Source organism: Chelonoidis abingdonii, chromosome 17 (assembly GCF_003597395.2).
Source record: "Chelonoidis abingdonii isolate Lonesome George chromosome 17, CheloAbing_2.0, whole genome shotgun sequence".
Classification (NCBI taxonomy): domain Eukaryota; kingdom Metazoa; phylum Chordata; order Testudines; family Testudinidae; genus Chelonoidis; species Chelonoidis abingdonii.
The window spans coordinates 16,341,443-16,364,118 of NC_133785.1; the positions used below are offsets into that span (position 1 = coordinate 16,341,443).

The 22,676-nt window shown below is 45.3% G+C and overlaps 1 protein-coding gene across 22 annotated transcripts in view; it reads left to right on the top strand.

Annotated features, from left to right (window-relative positions):
* SLMAP (sarcolemma associated protein) overlaps positions 1-22,676 on the top strand; it is a 196,588-nt gene that overhangs the window by 65,980 nt on the left and 107,932 nt on the right. The window lies entirely within an intron of this gene.

Genomic DNA, 22,676 nt, shown 5'->3' on the forward strand with positions numbered 1-22,676 from the left:
ATGTTCTTTAGAAATGTGAGTGGTGGCATTTTTACCTTTTTCCCAGGTTCATTTTTTTTCTTACAATTCATCTGTGTGATCGCAAATGCTGCTGCTTAATGAGAAAACAAGGTGGCACTATCCTGTGGGAGAAATTTCATGAAATGTAATCAAGATGTAAAAGAGCAGTTCTTGATACTCTGTCAGCTGATCTTGGAGAAGCAAGTCTGTTTTGGACCTAAAAATACTTCTCAAAAAAGTTGTGGAGCGGGGAGAGACATGTTAATTGGATTAAAGGCAGTAGTATATGTTTGAATCTCAACACCCTTCTTGCACTGGAGATCTCTCTCCCTACAGATGGAGACAAATGTTGAATACAATGTGAAATTCTGTGGGTTGTCTTGCATACAAAGTTACAGTTTTTAAAATACCATAAATCAGTGTTCGTGTGGCTATGCTATCAATTTTAACTTCTGCTTAGCTGCCTGAATATTCAGATCGAGGGATTTATATTATGGCTTGCTGAAATAGTGGCGGCTAAACTGACAGAAAATGTCAGAACAGGTTAGGTGATTGACTCTTCAAAGACTTCTGAAGGGAGTGACAGAAGTTGTGGCTTGGTAATGGAATTGTGGGTTTAGTCTCAATGGCCGTGTCTATATTAGGAAGAGTGGGACTGGTAACTATAAAGATAGAAGGGATGATGGTGATCATCTAGTCTGACCACCTTCATGACACAGGCTGTAGGATTTCCCTGAATCAATTCCTGTTTGAACTACTGCATATATTTTAGAAAAATATATAATCCAGATTTTAAAATTTCCAGTGATGGAGAATCCACAACTACTGTTGGTAAATGGTTCCAAAAAATTATTACCCTCACTGTTAAAAAAAATTGCTCTTAATTTTGAGTCTGAATTTGTCTAGCTTCCACTTCTAGCTATTAGATCTTATTACACCTTTGTCTGCTAGATTGAAGAGTCCTTTGCTATCAAATTGCTCTTCCCCCATTTAGTTATTTATAAATAAGGCTGTGAGTCTGTCACGGAGGCCACGGAAGTCACGGATTCCGTGACTTTCTGGGACTTCTGTAGCTGGCAGATGTGACTGACCGCAGGGCCACCCAGGTAGCGGTCTCGAGCCCCCCCCCAATGCCAGCAGCAGTGGTCCGATCCACCCCTGCCCCCGCCAGCAGCGGTAGGGGCCCCAGAGGACACCCCCCCCCCATCATTGGTGGGCCCTGGAGGACACACACACCACCAGCATGAGCGGGCACTCTGGAGGACACCACCTCCCAGCACCAGCAGGTGCACCAGATCACCCCTCCAGAGCAGCAACTTTGCCCCCAAAGGACTCCAGAGCACCCAAGATTTAGTCAGGGGTATATAGTACGAGTAATGGACAGGGTTGTGAATTTTTGTTTATTGCCCGTGACCTGTCCATGACTTTCACTAAAAATATCCATGAGTAAATCTTAGCCTTAGTTATAAACTTTGATGAAGTCATCCCTTAAGCTTTGCTTGGGTAAGCTAAATAGATCAAGCTTCTTCTGTTTCACTCGAAGTCAAGTTTTCCAATCTCGTAGTCTTTCTCATTGCTCTTCTCTGAATTTTGTCTTACATTTTTCAACATTTTTCTTGAATTGTGGACACCAGAACTGGACGCAGTATTCCAGTAGCAATCATATCAGTGCCAAATACAAAGGTTATTAACCTCTCTACTCCTAATCAATATTCCTCTGTTTATATATTCAAGGATATGTTAACCCTTTTGGCCACAGCATCTTGCTAGGAGCTCAGGTTAAGCTAATTATCTGCCATACCTCCCCAAGTCTCTTTCACAAGCACTGCTTTCCAGGATAGTCTCCCATCCTATAAGGATGATCTGCATTCTTTGTTTTTGGTATATGACTTTGCATTTGGTTATATTAAAATTCATATGGTTTGCTTGGACCCAGCTTACCAAGTGATCCAGACAGCTGTCAGTGACCTCTTCTTTATTTTCCATGCCCCTAGTCTCTGTCATCTGCATACTTTATCAATAATGTCTCTTTCTTCCTGGTCATTGATAAAAATAGTGAATAGTTATTAGGCTAGAACTTGCCATGATGTAATTTCTAGTGATGTAATTTTGCTCTCTTGAATAAAATGAAGTTCCCGTAAGAAGTGCTAAATCTTATAATGGTATAACAGTTATATTTTACCATTGTGTGAGAATTTGCCTTTGGAAGCCTAAAGCAAAGTCTAATGTGCCTTCTGAAAAGTGACCTAAAAATTTTAAGTTTGAAGTTTTCAAGGCTGATTCCTCACTCTGGGACTTCGAGTGCAGAAGGTGGGGGCCCTCAAGAATTCTAAAAATTTAATACTGACCACTCCAGGCTTATATTAAACTCCCCAAGGTTACAGCTTTTCTCTGACCTAGATTTCTAGAAAGCCTTTGACAAGGTCCCTCACCAAAGGCTCTTATGTAAATGAAGTTGTCATGAGATAAGAAGGAAGATCTTTTCATGGATTGAGAACTGGTTAAAAGACAGGGAACAAAGGTAGGAATAAATGGTAAATTTTCAGAATGGAGAGGGGTAACTGGTGTTCTCCAAGGGTCAGTCCTAGGACCAGTTCTATTCAACTTATTCATAAATGATCTGGAGAAAGGGGTAAACAGTCAGGTGGCAGAGTTTGCAGATGATATTAAACTACTCAAGATAGTTAAGACCAAAGCAGACTGCAAAGAACTTCAAAAAGATCTCACAAAACTAAGTGACTGGGCAACAAAATGGTAAATGAAATTTAATGTGGATAAATGTAAAGTAATGCACATTAGAAAAAATAAACCCAACTATACCTGCAATATGATGGGGGCTAATTTAGCTACGACTAATCAGGAAAGATCTTGGCGTCATCGTGGATAGTTCTATGAAGATGTCCACGCAGTGCGCAGAGGCAGTCAAAAAAGCAAACAGGATGTTAAGAATCATTTAAAAAGAGAGAGAGGATAAAATGGAGGTTCTTCTTCGAGTGATTGCTCATATCCATTCCAGTTAGGTGTGTGCGCACCGCGTGCACGTTCGTCGGAAGACTTTTTTACCCTAGCAACACTCAGTGGGTCGGCTGGGCACCCTCTGGAGTGGCGCTGCTATGGCACCGGATATATACCCCAGCGGACCCAGCAACCCTTCAGTTCCTTCTTACCGCCCATGTTGGTCGTTTGAACAGTGGAGTGTGGCTTAGCTGACCTCCACTCCCCTAGCTACTCATAGTTTCTCGTTCGTTATCGTGTATATAGTTATAATTCTTTTTTTAAAAAAATTCCCCTCTCACCCCTATGGGTGGTATGTGTCTTCCTCAACCTCGGGTCCTCTACCAGAGAGGCCTGGGAGTTTGAGGGTTCTGCGCAGTATCTTAGCTGTTCCTAGCACTGCACTCTTCTGGACAGAGAGCTCTGATGTTGTTCCTGGGATCTGTTGGAGCCACTCACCCAGCTTAGGAGTCACAGCTACTTTACTTTTGTTCCAGCTTGGATTAAAGGCCCGAAGTGCTCCTACTACAACTAATGGGACCAGACTTTGGCTTACACTTCCACATCAACTGTCGTCTAGTGTACTCTTTCAGGCGCTGGTACTTCAGCTTCTCATTTCCTTCTTCTGATGTTGCTGTCACTTAGCACTGCTATACTATCACCACGCTGTCTTCTGGTCCTTGTTCATTACCACGATGTCTGGTTGATTGGCCAGTACCTGCCTGTCGTCGGGATCTGGAAGTCCACAGAATCTAGCTCTGCTCTTGCTCCGCAACCTTCTGTGGAATCTCCATCTGGTCTGGGAGGGTCTAGCCACATATGCTCGTGCAGATGTTCCTGTACAAACATGCCAGCCACTTGGTTGTGGCCGTTCAGTGTAGCTGTTCCTGCTGCATCTTACATCCTGCAACTATGTGTGGACTGTCTCTGAGGCCTCTCTGCATAGTCTGCACCTTGGGTCCTCTCTAGTGTGGTAGCCCCTGCTTCAATGGATCTGGTGCTCAGTGCCTGTTCCCGTGCTGCTATGATCAGTGCCTCAATGCTGTCTTTTAGTCCAGCCCTTTCCCAGGCCACTGGTAGGATTTCCCAACGTCGCCACCTCAGCTATTTCGATGGTACATCCCATGGAGGGTCTTGTCTGCCATGGTACTTCTCTGCTTGGTCTTACTCCCATGTCTGCTGCTGCTTCAGGCATTCTCAGCAGCTCATTTTGGGGCCATCTTATCGATGTACTCCTGGATGTTCCGGGTTTCGTCCAGGACAGTGGTTGGACGCTCATCACATCACCCGCCGCCCTCTTCTTCCGGCTGGTATACATCTCTGGGTGTTGGACTTGGGGTGAGAACCTTCGTGCATGGTGAGATTCCGGGTCTTCAAATCGCAGCCCCCATTGCCTCCTTGGCCAGCTCACTATACCGGCAGGCATCTGATGAGCGGGCAGGGCGTATCCGTTGATGGCGTGGCTGATTTGTTCTTCCACTGAGCTGGCTCTTCAGGACCTGTTTATCCTTTGTGATACTTGGATGTTGCTGTCTTCCTTGCTCCATCTTGTGGTTTCCATGTGACTGTGGGACACCAAGGTACTTGTAGCTGGTCTGTAGTACGTCTGCTATGTGGCCCACTGGTAGTTCCACCCTCATCATTGACTACTTCCTCTCTTCACTACATCCGGACGTTCCCACGAAGTTCTCCAGTCCGAATGACATCCGATACTCTACTGTAGATCCGTCAGGTGGATTAGCGAGTCGTGTCTAGTTCATTCTTAGCATACATCTGATGTCATCCATTGGTAGAGGTGGCTGATGGTAGTCACTCCTGAACCTTTACCGTATCCAGTCTGTGTGATTATGTGGCTGAGGGGTTTAGCTATGCAGACACAAGCGGGGGACAGTGCATCACCCTTGGTATAGCCCACACTTGAGGCCCTTGTGCAAGTGCTGCCTGAGTTGATTCCAGTGTTGTTCTTCCATGTCCCATGTGAGTTCTTGAGGAAGTCCTTAGTGTCCTGTGATTTGTATAGCGCGGAGACATTCACAGATCCAGTGTGCAGCATGAGTCGTAGGCTTTCCGTGAGTCAATCCAGGCTGTGCTCAGATTGGTCTGTCTAGACTTGAGTCTTGGGCGCTGCTCTATCTATGAGCAACTGGTGTTTTGGAGCTCTTGTTTTCCAATGCCTTCTGAGCTGTGCATCAGTACTGCCATATGGTCCTGTAGCTTGGCAGCTCTGATGCCTGTAGGACTTTGTGGGAGAGGCAGTTATTGTCGGTAGTTGGCGTTTCTGTTCACCTGCAGGGGTCTCATGATCAGCCTGTCCTCTCCTTGTGTTAGCCAGTTTGGGTGGAGCCTGCTGCTAGAGCTGTTCATCTTGTCTGCTAGGCATTCATGCACTGCTGTTAGTTTTTTAGCCAGTAGGTGTGGTATATGTCGGGTCCAGGTGCTGTCCAGCTCTTCATGTTTGACCCGCTGCTGGATGTTCTTACTGTGATGGTGACTGGTTTGTTTCTGGAGATGTGTGCTCTGTTCTGTCCTCAGTCTGCACATTTGCACGGTGTTATGAGTCTTTCCTTTCTCCATATGTTCTTCCATACTGTTCAGTTTCTGCTGCTGGTGGCTCTGCTGTTTATGTGTTGTTGCACTGCATGTGGGATAACCTTGGATGGTTCTTGGAGAATAGGAATTTACTTTTTTGGCCCCTGCTTCTTAGTGTACTCCTTAGTGTGTAGCCAGTGCTGTGAGCCTTTGTTTAGCAGTCTCTAGGCTCTAGATGAGTCAGGCCCTTGTATTTTTCAGTAGCCGAGTCTATCCTTAATACTCTACACCCTTTGTAGTTCCCCAGCTGACTAACTCTCTCTGAGTCGCCTTGATCTTATCTCCACCTCATTTCCAGGGTGGGTACATACTGTTGTTCTTCTTGTCGTTAGCAAGCATCTCCAGGTACAGAGCCTGTAGCGTATACAGTTCATTGGTGTTGAGTTATGGTGGTAGTAGGATTGTCATAAGGGCTCTATTGGCATCTTCTGACATACTATCTGATGGTACTTCTCACGATGACCTTAGGATCATCTCAAGGATTGACTGTAGCTAGTTTCCATGATCTTATGCTTATCCGCTGCTCGTGCTCTGCAATGGAGGGGTGGCAGTGAAGTTTCAGCTTCAGTTGTGGCTGCACATCCACTTGTTTTCTTCAGTCTTCTGAGTCGGATGTAATGTGGAGTTGATCTATCTCAAGCTGGTGAGAGTAGCTTCCTTTACTAATGTTGAAGGTTAGGTAATCTACTGTTTCTCAGTAGTGTGGATGTAGGTCTTTGTCCATCCATAGGTCCTCTAACGTTTCATATATCCCATCTCACCATCAATTCCAGGTTCTCTTGTCTCGTCCATGAATGGTTTGTTCCAGTAGCCCACTTATCGTCAGATTGTCCTGGTTCCTCAACATCTGGCGCGGACCTTGTTAATCCGGGCGACGTCCGAGCCGGCATGACTCTCCTAGTTCGTGTCACTCTCATATTTGAGGTAGGCAGGTGAAGCGTTAGGGGTTCTTTTGCCCAAGGACTCCTACTGGAAAGTTGGGTACCAACCGGGATTTGAACCCCGGTCTCTCGTATCAAAGGGCGGTCTCCCGTATCAAAGGGCGGCGCTCTTAATATATATATATAGTTTATGCGTTTCTTCCTGATAGCATAGTTAGTTTAGTAATAGTTAGCGGAGTTCGGGGAATATCCCCTTCTCCGCACCCGGTGCCAGAGCCCATGCCCAGTTTACCGGGTTTCAAACCGTGCTCAGCCTGCCACAGGCCGATGCTGACAGGAGATCCGCTCGACTCCTGTTTGAAGTGCCTTGGGGAATCACACTTGACAGCTAAGTGCCCCATTTGCAAGTCTTTCAAGCCGTGAAAAAAAAGGAGCGGGACATCAGGCTTAAACAGCTCCTCATGGAGGCAACTCTCTCTCCACCTTCGGCACCAAGCGCTGGTCAGTTGGTGAGCAGAAGCGCACCTGCAGCACCGGACTGCACCAGTACGCCCAAAGACACACAGCACTGGATGTCGCCGGCACCGAAGTCGGTTCCTCGATGCTCCCTCTCCCCGAGGTTGAGGAAGGCCAAGACTCCTGCTGCTTCAGCATCTCCCGCACCGCAGCCAGAGAGTACGCTTAGGTCAGATCGCCCAGCGCCGACGCCTGCTGCGGCACCGACTAAATCGGCACCGTTGATTCCGGTCCCACAAGGGCTGTCGAGTCTGGCGCCTGTTAGCTCCCCAGCGCGTGCTGCGGTAGAGCTCACCATGCCGTCCATGCCAGAGGTGTTCTCAGCGGCGAGGGACCTGATCGCCTTGACAGACTCAGCGCTACCTCTACCCCCAGCACCGCTGGTGAGGGTAATGCAATCCATAGGCAAGCCAACCTTGATTAGACCACCCTCTGTCAGCGCAGCGGACCGGCACCACTCACGATCGTGGTCCCGCAGAGGCTCAAGGTCCAGACGATGCTCCCGCTTTCAACGCCGCTTGCAGTCCCAGCACCGTTCTACTACACGGCACCGGTCAGACTCGCGGCACCGGTTGGACTCTCATTCACCGGCTCACTACCCACGGTACCACTCCAGTTCTCGGCACCGCTCCAGGCACCGTGCCTCCTGAAGCCATTCACAACGCCAGGATTCGAGATCTCGGTCGACCTCCTGGCACTGATGTGGTTGTAGGTCCCACTCTCGATCCGGGTACTGATATACGTCCCGGCACCGGTCCCCGGTACGTAGGGGAGCGAGGTCCGTTGGAAGATCTGCATAAGGCTTCTCTGCTCCTCCATGGCCATCCAGACATACGTCGGTGTCCTCCCACGCGGACAGCTACTATGGCCAAGACCGTGATTCCAGTGTGCCCACTGGAGTGTTTCAAGAAGCCCGATCTCAGGACCCAGGACCTCACCAGTGGTCCTTTTGGACACCATGGGCGTACCACCAGGCCCAAGGTGCTCCGCTAGTTTCGGCCCACTCCACTTCATCAGAGCACCGAGCACTAGAGGCCACAGTTAGTTGTCGTCCTGCACCTGGGACAGAGGAGCTATTAGTCCACCCACCCAGTTCCCCGGTGCCGCTGGAGCAGGAACCAGCGCATGAGCAAGAGACCATACAGGAACCTGCTTGTCCCCAGCATCTCATCCTCTTCCCCTCCAGATGAGGGAGTGGCAGGGACTTCCTCCTCGGGGCCGCCTCCAATAGACCTAAGACCCCATCAGAACCTTCTCAGGAGAGTAGGGTTCAGCATGAACCTCCAGGTGGAGGAGGTCCCGGAGGTGGTCGACCCTGTAGTGAGCATCCTGTCGGCAGATACCCCCACTAAGGTGGCTTTGCCCTTTATCAGGACCATCCAGGCCAATGCAGACACCTTATGGCAGTCCCCAGCCTCCATCCCCTCTACGGCAAAGGGGGTCGAGCGTAAATACATGGTACTCGCTCGGGGGGTACGAGTATCTATATGTCCACCCTCCTCGCTAGTTGTCCAATCGGTCAACGAGAGGGAGCGCCATGGCCAACAGGCGTCAGCCCCAAAGTCAAAGGAGGCTAGGTGAATGGACCTACTTGGCCTCAAGGTGTATTCAGCAGGCACCTTACAGCTCCGGGTGGCAAATCAGCAGGCTCTACTGAGCCGTTATAGCTGCAATACCTGGGCAGAGGTGGGTAGATTTACAGAACTACCCCCCCGGACTCCCGCCAGGAATTCGCTGCATTCCTAGAGGAAGGGGAAAAGGTGGTCAGAACCTTCCTCCAGGCTTCTCTAGATGCGACTGACTTGGCAGCCAGAACTCTGGCCTCCGGTATCACCATGAGACGCATCTCATGGCTACAGGTTTCCAACCTCCCGCCTGAGTTAAAATATGCCATCCAGGACTTACCCTTTGATGGTAAGGGTCTGTTCTCAGAGAAGACTGACCCCAGGCTACAAAGCTTGAAAGACCACAGGGTCATCATGCGTTCCTTGGGCATGCATACACCTGTGACCCAATGCAGACCTTTCCGTCCCCAGACTCACCGCCTGTACTTTGTGCCCAGACACAAGCAAGACTTTAGCAGACGGTGCGGGCGGGGTGGCCGTAGACGCCAATCTGGACCCCAAGGGGGCCAAAACCACGAGCCCTCAAAACCACCCAGCGGGACCTAAGTCTGCATTTTGAAGGTACGCCCGAGGACGGCGTAGCAGTTTCAGGACAGGATCCTTTTCCTCCCTTCTCCAACCGCCTCTCCTACTTCCTCCCAGCATAGTCCCAATTGACCTCAGACCTCTGGGTCCTATGGACGGTGAAACAAGGATAGCACCTCCAATTTGTTTCATCGCCACCCTCCAACCCAATCCCTCTTCAGGGACCCCTCTCACGAGCAATTCCTCCTACAAGAGGTGTAGGCGCTCCTCGCTATAGGAGCAATAGAGGGTTCCACAAGACGAAAAGGGCAAAGGATTTAATTCCCATTACTTTCTGATCCCCAAGTCGAAAGGTGGCCTCAGGCCCATCCTAGACCTGCGAGGCCTCAACAAGTTCATGATAAAGTTCAAGTTCCGCATGGTCTCCCTGGAGACCATTATCCCCTCCTTGGATTCTGGAGACTGGTATGCTGCCCTCGATATGAAGGATGTATACTTTCCTATGTGGAGGAAAAATGGCGATCTTCGCTTTGTAGCCAACTACCAGCACTTTCAATTTATGGTCCTCCCCTTTGGCCTCTCCATGGCCCCAAGGGTGTTTACAAAGTGTGTGGCCGTAGTCGCCGCACACCTCCGCTGATGTCGGATACACGTATTCCCATATCTGGACGACTGGCTCATCAGAGGGACCTCCGAGACACAGGTCAGGCAGCATGTAGGCATTGTCAGGGACCTATTCACAAGCTTAGGCCTGATGCTCAGTATGGAGAAATCCACACTGGTCCCCACACAAAGGGTAGACTTTATAGGAGCTACCCTGGACTCCAACCTAGCCAAGGCCTACCTACCCCAGCCGCGATTCCAGGCAATGGCAACTATCGTTCGAGGTCTGCAGAACTTCCCAACGACCTCTGCTCGCACCTGTCTCGGTCTCCTGGGTCACATGGCTGCCCGTACTTATGTGACCAAATATGCCAGGCTCCGCCTCCGACCCCTGAAACGTGGCTCAATTTGGTCTACCATCTGGGCAGGGACCCAATAGACACAATAGTCACCATTCCACTGAGCACCCTACGCTCCCTCAACTGGTGGCTAACCCCCTCCCTGGTATGTGCAGGGTTACCATTCCATTTGCCACAACCCTCACTGTCCCTGATGATGGACGAGTCATCTCTTGGATGGGGGGCTTACCTCGGATACCTTCGTACCCAGGGCCTCTGGTCGTTGCAGGAGCTGACGCTTCATATAAATGTCCGAGAGCTGAGAGAGGTCCACCTGGCGTGCCAGACATTCCAGCAGCATCTACACGGCCGTTGTGTCTCAGTGTTTACAGACAACACAAACAATGCCATGTATTATATCAACCATAAATAAGAGGAGGAGAACTCGATCTTCCCTACTTGGCCATGGAGACATCAGATTACTCGGGACTTTCTTGCACTACATTATGACCTGGTGCGCAGTCTTTTCTCCCAGGGGTTTGTTGAAACTCATACGCGAGATCGTGTTAGCAGATCGCATTCCGTCCACGAATTGTTACGATAAGACAGACTGTTATTCACACCCGTTTTTCCAGAAGTGGGCTTTCCCTCACATAGACTTGTTCGCCTCTCGCACGAACAGGAAATGAAAGCGTCTGCTCTTCCAGGGTCTTTCACCGGATCTAATACTCAGATGCATTCCTCTTGTTGTGGCTATGCACAGGTCTCATTTGATCCCTACCCGTTCCCTGGTTCATCAGGTCCTGATATAAACTCCAGGCACGAGCGCACTAATCATGATTGCGCCAGCGGGCCACGACCAGACTGGTGAGCACGTACACTGCTCAACCTGTACATCAGCCTCCAATTACTACCTCTGCTCACCTCGGACCTCTCATAACACAGACCTACACAATAATCTACGCCACCGTTTAACAGATCTGCAGCCCATTATCTCACAGCGTGGTCCTGATGGCTTAAACAGGTCGAGTTTACGCATGCTCCCACATCCATACAAACATATACTCCTAGAGTATGCGCCAGAAAGCTTCTACACTCGGTCAATACATATTGGCAAGTGAAACGTTTCTGCTGCTGGTGTGAAAGCAGAATACTACTCCTCTCAGTCTCAGATCCCAACATATCTTGACTACCATCTGTCGCTAACAGAAGCCTGGTGATATTTCTCTGAGGGTGCACTCGCGCACCATCACATTCTAATCCAGAGAGGCTCGCCCTACATTCTGCTTTCCACACTACTGTAGTTTACTAGATTTTCTCAGGGCACTGGAGCGCCTCTACCCACAGTAGACCTGGCACCGAACTACCTAACCTGGTGACATCACCTATGTCCTATAACAGGCTTATGCTTCCGCCATTTGACTGTGTTGCAACTAACTCACTACTAAGCCTGTCCTGGAAGACATTTTCTAAGCATCACATCAACCAGATGATCCTCGACTTCGAGGTTACGGTGACCACGTATATCTGTCTTTCAACAAGGCAAGGTACAGTTCGATCCACATCCGGCGTCTCCTAAGGTGTGTGTCGGCCTTCCATACAAATCAGGACATCCTTCCTTCCTGGTCTTCTTCTTGAAGCTCACTAATCTTGACCGGAACACTGCTACAGTCACTTAGATCATCGCGTAGGGCGCTCGCTTTTTATATCGATGGACAAGCCCTCAAAAATCCCCACAACTCTTCGTTGCAACGTGGCTGCCGATGAAAGGCCTACTGTCTCCTCCCTAGAGGATCTGCTCTGAGCAACACGTGCTTAGTCCACTCTAATGACTTGCTCATGTTCCCTACGGGATCTCACTCACATTCTATCCAAGCTCAGCTTCATTCAGCCACTTCCTGGCCATTGTCCAATCCAGGAGATATGTCGCCGGAGCTTACTGGTCCTCCATCCCACCTTTGCTCGCACTATGCTCTGGTCCAACAGTCTGGGATGATGCAGCCTTTGCTCAGCGGTTTGCACTCTGCCACTCCACTCCGACCCTCCGCCTGTTAAAGCTTGGAATCACCTAACTGGATGGATATGACCAATCACATCGAAGAAAAGAGGTTGTCACTTTGTAACTGTTGTTTCTTCGAGATGTGTTGTCTCATATCCTTTAACCGCCTCTCCCCACTGTCGCGGTAGCCGGCAAAGAAGGAACTGAAGGTGTGGCTGAGTCGGCTTGGGGTATATATCCGGCGCCATACGTGCACTCCAGGGGTCGCCCAGCCTACCACCGAGTATTGCTAGGTAAAAACGTCTTTCCGATGACGTGCACGCGGCGTGCACATCTAATGGAAATGGAATGAGCAACACATATTGAGAACAACAGTTACAAAGGTGAGTAACGTCTTATCAGTCTATATCTATAAATCCATGGTACGTCCTCTATGTCTTGAATACTGTAGACAGTGTGGTCTCCTACATCTCAGAAAATATACTGGGCTAGAAAAAGTTCAGAAAGGGCACTAAAGTGATTAGGGTTTGAACAGGAGTCTTATGAAGGAGAGATAAAGAGGCTAGGCTTTTTCCAGCTGAAAAGAGGAGACTAAGGGGGGATATGATAGAGGATATATAAAATCTTGAGCGGTGTGGAGAAGTAAATAAGGAAAGTTACTTCTGTTCCTCATAATATAGACCTAGGGCCACAAATGAAATTAATGGCATCAGATTTAAACAAATACAAAATAATTTCTCTCACACAGATCCAGTCAACTGTGGAACTCTTACCTGAGGAGGTTGTGAAGGCCTAGGATTATAAAGATTAAAAGAGAACTAAAAATTCATGGGTTAAGTCACATTAATGGTATTAGCTACGATGGGTAAGGGGAAAGATGTCCCTAGCCTCTGTCTGTCAGCAGGGTGAATGGATGGCAGGAGAGAGACCACTTGATCTTTATCTGTTGGTTCACTCCCTCTGGTGGCACTGGCATTGCCACGTGTCGGAGCACAGGATACCGGGCTGGATGGACCTTGGTCTGACCAACGGGCTGTTTTTTTTTCTTTTATGATCTTGTGGGTAGATGCTGCCACCACCCAAGTGCAAAACCCTTTGGAAAATCCAGGAAGTGCACTTGGGAAATCTTTCCTGTGCGTGTACCTCAAGCCTTTCCACTCCTGCCATCACGGGCAGCAGCTGAGAAAAGAACAAGAACATATAGGAAACGGCTGTTGCCACCAGTTATTAAAACAATGTGCTGCACAAACCTCTCGGACCACAAACTCCAATCTATTCTTTAAAAGATAATTTTATTAGAAGGCAAAAAAAAAATATATATATATATTATATATATATATATAGTATATAATATATATTAGTATCTATATATATATATTATATTTATATATATATATATTTACACAAACACACACACACACATTTGAAAACTCAGGCTATTGCTAGATTTAAAAAACCCACTTACAAAAATTAAGCATCAAGAATAACCCCCTTGGCAGGGAGCGGGATAGCTCAGTGGTTTGAACATTGGACTACTAAACCCAGGGTTGTGAGTTCAGTCCTTAAGGGGGCCACTTAGAGATCTGGGGCAAAATCAGTACTTGGTCCTGCTAGTGAAGGCAAGGGGCTAGACTTGATGATCTTTCAGTGTCCCTTCCAGTTCTTTAAGATAATCATTTGGGGTTAGCACAGAGGAGTCCACAAGCCATAAAGAAATAAACCAATCACATCTTCCTAGACATTTCCTGATCTGCTTACATATCTGGGGGTTTCAAGTGAATAGTTTCTAGGTATGATTCGGATGATTTTCATACCTGGCCCCAAGCTTCTTACAGCATAGTTCCAGCCTTGTCTCTGTTTCTCCCCTGAGAGCAACAGAGACAGACAGACAAAGGGAAAGTTTTTTCCCAATCTTAAAAAGTTCTAGTCTTTCCATTGGCTCTTTTGGTTAGGTGGCCACTCCCTTCCTTTTACCTATGCAGGGAGTCTTTTTAACCCTTTACAGGTAAAGCAGGTAGAGAACAACTACTAAGAGGGATTTTATAGCTGGCTGGCTGGCTGGGTGTCCATGAAAGGAAGGCCCCCTCTCCCCTCATTTATCACAAAAGTAATGAAAAATAAATTGAGACAAAGGAATGGCCTTGAGGTTAAAACACTAGGCTGGAATTTAGAGCATTTGGAGTAATTCCTAGCCCTGCTACAGATTTTCTCGTCTGGCCTTGGACAAATGATTGAATCTCCTTGTGCCTCAGATTCCTTTCTGTAGAACTGAGATACTTCCTTTCTCCCAACTTTTTGTCTTTTTCTATTTAAATTGTACGCCATTTGGAAGCCTCTTTCTGTGTGTATGTGTACAATGCTTAGCTCAGTGGGCCCTCTATCCCAGCTAGGGACTTGAGGATCTGTTGTAATATAAATGTGTGTTGCTCTCTGTGTTGCTATGGACTTTGCCTTTTATAATTGTATAATTTATTCTTAGTTAAAGCAACTTTCTGATATTTAAACATTCTTTAGCTTTAAGTATAAGATCAGTTTAAATCACTCTTATTCAAGAGAGTTTTATACAATTAGTACTATTTCTGATTTTCTGTTATCCTCTCCCTGGGTGGAATTACATCACCTCTTCTGAGGCAGTTAATCACCTTCCATAACCTGTTTTGTTTTTTCTTTGTGGTTTGTTTAGAAAGGGAGAAGTTAGAATGTGAAGCAACAAACTTTAAGAATACAATATAAAGAAAAGGAATTGAATTTGAAATTAATACTTGTATTGACTCTGCCCAGCATTTGTAGCAAAAGGTTAATTTCTCAAAATTCTTATGTGAACCGCAATGACAAAATTAAGGAAGGAGAGATGTTTAAAAAGTAGTAATTAGTAACTATGGTGACATATGTCTTATTGCAGCAAGTCAGTCAGCTATATATAAACTAAAGTACTTGTAAATTAGAACTCCTCCTCTAGATCTGGCTGTCTTCAAAAATATGCCTTTTACATCAAAATTAGTGACATCGATGTTAAAGGAAGTCTATTTTTGTAAAATGTTCTCATATTTTGTGGTAAAATGTTTTATCTTTTCGGAGGGGAGGGTGAAGTATCACACGGAACTGTTCCTTTTAATATCTGGTCGCTATTTGCAATTTAATGGCCCTACCTGAATGATGCAATGGGTACCTGAATTTTTTGGAAATTTTACTTTCTGAACTTCTGTTTATATTCAGCACTTTAGTTTTTCCAGAGAAGAGTGGTGCCAGGTTGTCTCAGCAGAGGAGCTTGGGCTGAAGTTGGAGCGGGGGGCAGGAGGAGGAGCTGGGGCTAGAGAGGGAATGATGGCAGAGCTAGGGTCGGGGCAGAGCTGTGACTGGGTGGCACTCCCTGCCCCCATCCCCGCAGCGTGCCCCCCAAATGTTCCTCCATGCCCCCTTGGGGGGTGCATCCCACAGTTTGGGGACCACTGATATAGAGGAAAAATAATCTTTCAGTAAGAGGGACAACATTATTGTTTAGCATGCTATTGGGGAGAGAGAGACAGCCTCAGGCCACATTTTTCTCAATGTCTCTTTAATTTTGTTACTGGATTGACAGTGATCTTATGTGCTGCCATAATGCAATTCCAGGTGTTTGGGAATCATTCTTCCACAGTTTGGTTGCCATTTTCTGATTCTGCTGATTTTGCCGGTTGGGTGAAGTTTACATTACCCAGCTTAAAGAACAAGGAGTCCTTGTGGCACCTTAGAGACTAACAGATTTATTTGGGCATAAGCTTTCATGGGCTAGAACCCACTTCATCGGATGCATGCAGTGGAAAATATAGTAGGAAGATATATATATACATAGAGAACATGAAAAAATGGGTGTTGCCATACCAGCTATAACGAGACTAATCAATTAAGGTGGGCTATTATCAGCAGGAGGAAAAAAAGCTTTTGGCCATTTATCACTACTGATTATCACTACAAAAGTTTGAGTCCCATTTTCCACACATTATGGAGAAATATAAAAACTGTAAACAGCTGTTACTCAAAAATATTGGCCTGTATACTAAGAGGTTAATAGTTTATGACCACTCAGATATTCTTCTCAAATGTTTCAAGCTTAAGCATTTCTTCTTTGTGTTTTGTAGCAGCAGCAGTTGAATTCTTGATTTAAGAGGATAGGGCTGATTTGCATAGGATGGTTTAAGTTTTCCCTATGCAGTAGCTGCAAAGCAAGCAGTCTTATTTGACTTGCTCTTGTAAGTTTTAATGCAGTCTCCAAATGAGAAACATGTTAGGCCTTTGGGGTAACCTTGTCATTTTCTAAGTTTGGAGAGATGGACAATGAATTCTGCACACGCTTCAGTAGAGTTGGGTTCTGTGCTAACTCTTTATAGAGCAGCATGTGAGGGAGGCCGAGTTGTGGCTCCTAGGGTCAGTGGTAACAAAGGGTATGTGAGGTTGCAGTTCCTTTTTAATCCGTTAGCTATAAAAGCAGCCACTGAGCTGTTCTGTGCTCTGCCTGGAAATTAGGGAGTTGATTTTTGTGCACTCTTTCCCCACCCAAACCCACTTTACTTTGGTGTTCTGTAACAAGTGTTGTGTAAATTTGACACACAGAAGTCAATTGAGAAAAACCTAATACTATTTAGATTAATCCTCCAAAGAGAGTAGCTTTATTGTATACCAGCTGTCTCAAATCATAAACTGAGGAAAACTGTCCTACAACAAGAGAAGGGAAACAAACATTGCCTTTCAGTAGCCAGGTACAGAGATTCTAACAGAATGTCAACCGACAGCAAAGTTCAGATCATCAGATGAGCAAAATGCTTTCTTATATCTCGGGAACGTTCTCTTCACTTTGGATTTTTGCTAGCTTACAAAGTGTTTTGACTGGACTGAGAAATGAATTCAAGACTTAAAATTGGGAATTCTGCTTCCTTTAATTCATTCATTACAAACTTCAGGGTCCTGTGCTCTGTTCTAGTAAGCACTTCTGCAAAGTTGAAGAAAGTCAAAATCTGTGGAAATAACAGGAAATCTTTTATTAACATTCCAGGTTGGCAGAAGTATGGTTAAGGTGTTCCTGGGGGAATTCTGTACCACTGCACTTGTGCAGAATTCATGGTCTCCCACCGCCCCCTAGTTTTTTCTCTCTGCATAATATGGATTCTGCTGGTGAAGCGCTGTAGTTACATCTTTTGCCCCACCAGGGGCTGCTGTGGCACTAGAAGAGAGGGCAGCCAGCCAGCAAAGAGGCTGTGTTCCTCACAGTGGGGCCAGGTGAAGAGGCACAGGATGGACAGAGCAAGACATACAGCGATGCTGGGAGGTCACAGATTGGGGTTCAGAAAAGCTAGTGGGGGTGAGAGCATTGAGCCAGAAGCTGAATGGGAGGGGGGCTGCAGAGACACAGGGATGGGAGAAAGAGGCTGCACAGATACAGGAGGGATGGGGGCAGATGTGCCTTACTGAATGGGAGGGATAGGGGTCATCCAGGATCTGCATGGTGGAGACTCCTCAACTCCCTAACAATCCACAACCCCCTCCCCCCCCAAAAATGTGTTCCATACTTCTCCCATCCACACCCAACAACCCTCCAGGTTCACTTCCATGCTCCTTCCCTCTCCCTCAGCTTCTCCCATTACCCCCCGAATCCCCCCAGGACTTTGCACTGCTTTTGAGGAGTGTGGGAAATAGTAATTCCTTTAAACTACAGTACAGAAATCTGAGAGTCCTGTATTAATATGCTTAGTAAGGAATCTGTGTATGTTTAAAAAAAAATCCTTAATATTTTTTTTTGTTTGTATTGTTATAGACGTATTTGCTGGCAGGTATTTTTAAATAAATTACCAGAATAATTGAAACTGGCATGATTATATTGTGTTATTTTGACAAAAGTTTGACAGAATTTTGCAGAAGCTTAAAATACTGGTACAGAATTCCACCAGGAGTATTAAAGGCTCCTTTTCCTCAGAAGTATGCTTGAAGTCTCTTTGATGCATCATGCATGCCAAGCTTATTCTAAGCAAACCAGTTAACATCTGCATTATTGGTTACCAGAAAAGTGTTTTCAGCTTAGTTCTTGGAAAGAAGGTTTGTTTTTAAATGTACAGTTCCTTCACTCAACTTTTTTAGAGGTAATAGTATAAGCCTCTGATTCATTTTCAGCATTAGACCTATACAGTATTAAGGCTTCTCTTAATTCCTTGCTATACTTCTAGAAAAGTACCAGCTTATACAATGACTTAAATCCAGAAAAAGTTTCCACAGGTTAAGATAATTTTTCAGTTGTACAACCACCACCCCCAACCACACACACACATAAGGGACTATGTGTGTTTTAGGTAGTTTGTCTCCATCAATTCAAGGACACAGTCCTGAGCAGGCTGTTGTTAGAATAAAGGTGTCCTTGGAGGCTTAAGGGCAAAATTGATTTGTCCCATGCTTCAGTTTGCAGCTTTCCTTGCAACCTATATGAGGTACCAACAGCTTTAAGGCACTTGGTCCTACTTGCAATAAAATATGTGTTCTCAGTCTTTCAGCATGACGAGTCCAGGAAGAGTCAAACCCCATTCTGGTGTGAGGGGAATTCTGCTGCTCATGTCCAGTTCACGTCCTACAATGGTAGAAGTTCTGTGGTACAGCTTAGACTCAAAAGACGTACACTGTGTGGGATACTCCCTTTTGGGAATATCAATAAGTAGGGAGCCCTACAAGGGATACCGTCTCAAGGGAATCAGCCTTCCAGAAGTATGAGAGGGCTGAGGAGCCCCAGAGCAAACTGCCTATCTGTCAAAACTCTGTAGATCTGCTTCAGAAAGGCTCCATGCTTATACAGGAGGAAAGGGAAGATAAGATAGAGGCAGGGCCATCCCTAGGGGGGTGTGAGCCCTGGGGCGGTGAAAGCTGGTGAAAACCCTAGATTCAGTTATACTGGAATGAAAGAGCTTTTGCTGATATAGTTTATATCGCTTGCCGAACTAGAATAAACTATACCAGGTGGGCAACCTCTGGCATGCAGCTCGCTAGGGTAAGCACCGTAGCGGGCTGGGCCAGTTTCTTCACCTGCTGCGTTGGCAGATTCGACCGATCGCAGCTCCCACTGGCCGTAGTTCACCGTCCCAGGCCAGTGGGGGCGGCAGGAAGTGGTGCGGGCAGGGGATGTGCTGGCCGCGGCTTCTCGCCACCCCCCTTGACCTGGGATGGCGAACCGTGGCCAGTGGGAGCCGTGATCAGCCAAACCTGCCAACGCGGCAGGTAAACAAACTGGCCCAGCCTGCCAGGGTGGTTACCCTGGCAAGCTGCGTGCCAGAGTTTGCCAACCCCGAACTATACCAACAAAAACACTCGTATGCCAATATAAATTGTCTGTGCTAGGAGGGTTATGCTGACATGACGTTTTTCATTTTAAAACTATCTAGCCCTGGTGGTTGTGCAGAAAACCTTCTAAATGTGAAACCGAGTGTAAAGCAAAGCAGTGTTTTGTTTCTGTCTACTAACTCTGGAAAATTAGAGTGTGAATTTGTCTTTGCCTGTCCTCTCTGCTAACCTCACTGGGATGTTAACTCTAAAACCTAATGATATTTGTAATGTCAGCATTAACTATTCAACTTGTGATCGTTTTAGTGGTTAGAACAAGAAGGGGACCAAGAGTTACTGCATGGAAGGAAATGCAGAGGGATCACAGAAACAGACAGGAGGAAGGAGAATAAAAGGGCAGAAATGAAAGTGGTCCTAAAGATAAGCATATTTTTCCATAGTGAATTGTCTTGCTATATGAAGGTAATATTCTACCTTTGATATTTGTGAGAACTTCCTGTTGACATCTGTATGAGTTCTGCTGTGGATTATATACCTATACCAGGTTATATACCTAAAACTCTGACCTACTGGTCATAATTAAGAATAGAACTGTAACCTCCACAGAATGTTTGACATTTCTGCTGTATGGGTAGATTATTCCATGATAGAGAATTGTGGGGATTTTTGCATTTCTGAAGCTTCTGATGCTGGCCATTTTTTGAGGAAGGGTACTGGGTTATATTGAACAGTGTTATGATCTGTTAAATCCATTAGTATGCTCCTAAAAGGTCTTGAAGTTGAGTCAGGAGGTGACATACTTTAGAAATCTTACTTTCAGGCAAGAGGTAACAGACACGCATCTCCCTTTCTGGCTAGTTTTCTGTATTGTATGCTTTACGCTGTAGGCCTATTTGCCTACAGTTGAGAAACTGCAAAATTTGCAAGAAAGGAAATCTACAAGATATAACAAACAGCACAGGGTGTCCTGCTTATTAATAAAGACAAAGGATGAGATTAATATTCTTAGAGAGAGCAAAGAAACCTACTGAATCCTCCACTCTCATGAAAGGAAGATTACAGCCGGGCTGGTTGCAAAGTGCTGCAAGGATTTTGAGTGAGCATTACACTACAAGACATGAGAGTAACCCGTCATTTAAGTCTAGACTCTAGAATGCATGCTATAGTTTTGTTTTGTATATAATCATTTGTTTCCAATACTTGATTTCATTATAAACATATCTAAGTGCTGTGTGTTAAGCAGAGTGGTGATCTGAGTTGAGACTGGTAATCTGGGGTGTATTCTTTCTTTGGGAGCAGCAAATCTGTGAATATTGTGGGTATCCAGTGGATTAGGGGCTGCATGGTCTAGGGAGATGCTTAGAGGTCTCAAAGGTTGGAGTGTACCTATCATTAACCTGTTAAGTAACAGTGGCGCCGAGGAGAATGCTTGTTACCTGTGGCTTATGGTGTCGGGGAACACAGCAGGCACAGATAAGGCTTCCTCACACTAAGGGAATGTGGTAGGGAGGCACCTTACAACCCTGGGTGCCCCCAGGAAGCATTACAATAGCTAGTGGGGTTTCAGAAAAAGTCTCCCTTTACTGCTTTATTATATTAAGGGTTTGTTATCTCTAATACTCTAGAGCTAGAGATTTAAAAAAAAATAATTGAAGTTTCAATAAAACATCACCTTTTTTTCCCCCAGTCAGTTTTATTCTGGAAGTGAGGGGAATAGGGACTTTCATTATGTTGTACCTAGAATAGGTTGATTATAAGAGTTTAGCATGGAATTCCATTAAATTGTCAAACTTTTTAATGGAACATTTAAACTTACAAAAATCAATATTTATGGAACCCTTGTCTTTTTTTAGTTTGTATGTGAAGAATTATGCAAGAGTAATATTTCAGATATCCTTAGCAATTGTGTATGGAAGATTTGTTAGTTTAGATTCTTGAGGTGCACTATCTGCAGTCTTATAAATGCTATATTACTTTAGAATGTTAATTCTTTTCTTAGAAGTCAAGTATTAAAATGTTAATGAAATGTTCCTCTACTTTACTACTTTTAGGATTTCATTATTTCTGTCTTTCGTCCCCAGTAAGCTAATAAAACATCTTGAGAGAGATTCTGTAGGCAGCTAGAACAGCGGTGATAGAAAGTAGTCCTGAAAGCAAGAGACTTCATATAAAATTTCTGCGGTCTGCCAGAGTATGGAAGAAGTCCCACGGTGTAGTAAGACATGAACTTTAAGGCTGATCAGTGCTTTCTTTTAAAAGAAAAAAATGGCTTTCAGAAAAAAAACCAACTTTGATAAGGTTTCATGTTTGAACATCAGATGACTGAGTGGGGTGAAAAGAGGTTGGGTATGAGCAGGAGGAGAAGGAACAGTTAGAAACATGAATTTTCCTCCAGAAGATATAAGCTCACTCAACATCCTAACTTGAAGAAGAGAGAAGTATCTAGTCTCTCCCATCATAGACTCTGGCATGGGCAGAGGCCAAATTTCCTTTCCTTCCCACCCTAGCAGTCAAGAAAAGAACCTCTAGAAACTTCTCCAATAACGTACGGTATTATGTATATGCATATTAGATGCAGTACTCTGTCTCCTAGCAAATTACTGCTGTCCATTGAACTAGAACCGTGGTTCTCAACCAGGGGTATGTGGAGGTCTTCCAGGAGGTGCATCAACTCATCTAGCTATTTGCTTGGTTTTACAACAGGCTATATAAAAAGCACTAGTGAAGTCAGTACAAACTAAAATTTCATACAGTGACTTGTTTATACTGCTCTATATATACACTGAAATGTAAGTACAATATTTATATTTCAATTGATTTATTTTATAATTGTATGGTAAAAATGAGAAAGTAAGCCATTTTTCAGTAATAGTGTGCTGTGATACTTTTGTCATTTTATGTCTGGTTTTGTAAGCAAGTAGTTTTTAAATGAGGTGAAACTTAGGGGTTCATAAGACAAATCAGACTCCTTAAAGGGGTATAGTAGTCTGGAAAAGTTGAGACCTGCTGACCTATAACACAGTGAAACTTTGTTTACCCTGACTTGTTTTGTATTTAAAAAAAAATCTACCATTCTTTTGTTTAAGTTGCAAAACTAGTGGATGACTGGGAAGGCAAAAAATGTAATATCTAAACTTTACTAAGCAATTAAATCGTTTCTCATGTAATATTACTTGGAAAAAATAATTTAAATTAGTTTGACTCCTACTCTCACGTATTTAAAAAATGAAGGACTATGTGCAAGAAGCATGATAAATGGCAATGTGTTGAGTTTGGGTGTGTGTAAAGTCTGGTTTTGTTTAACATCTTTATA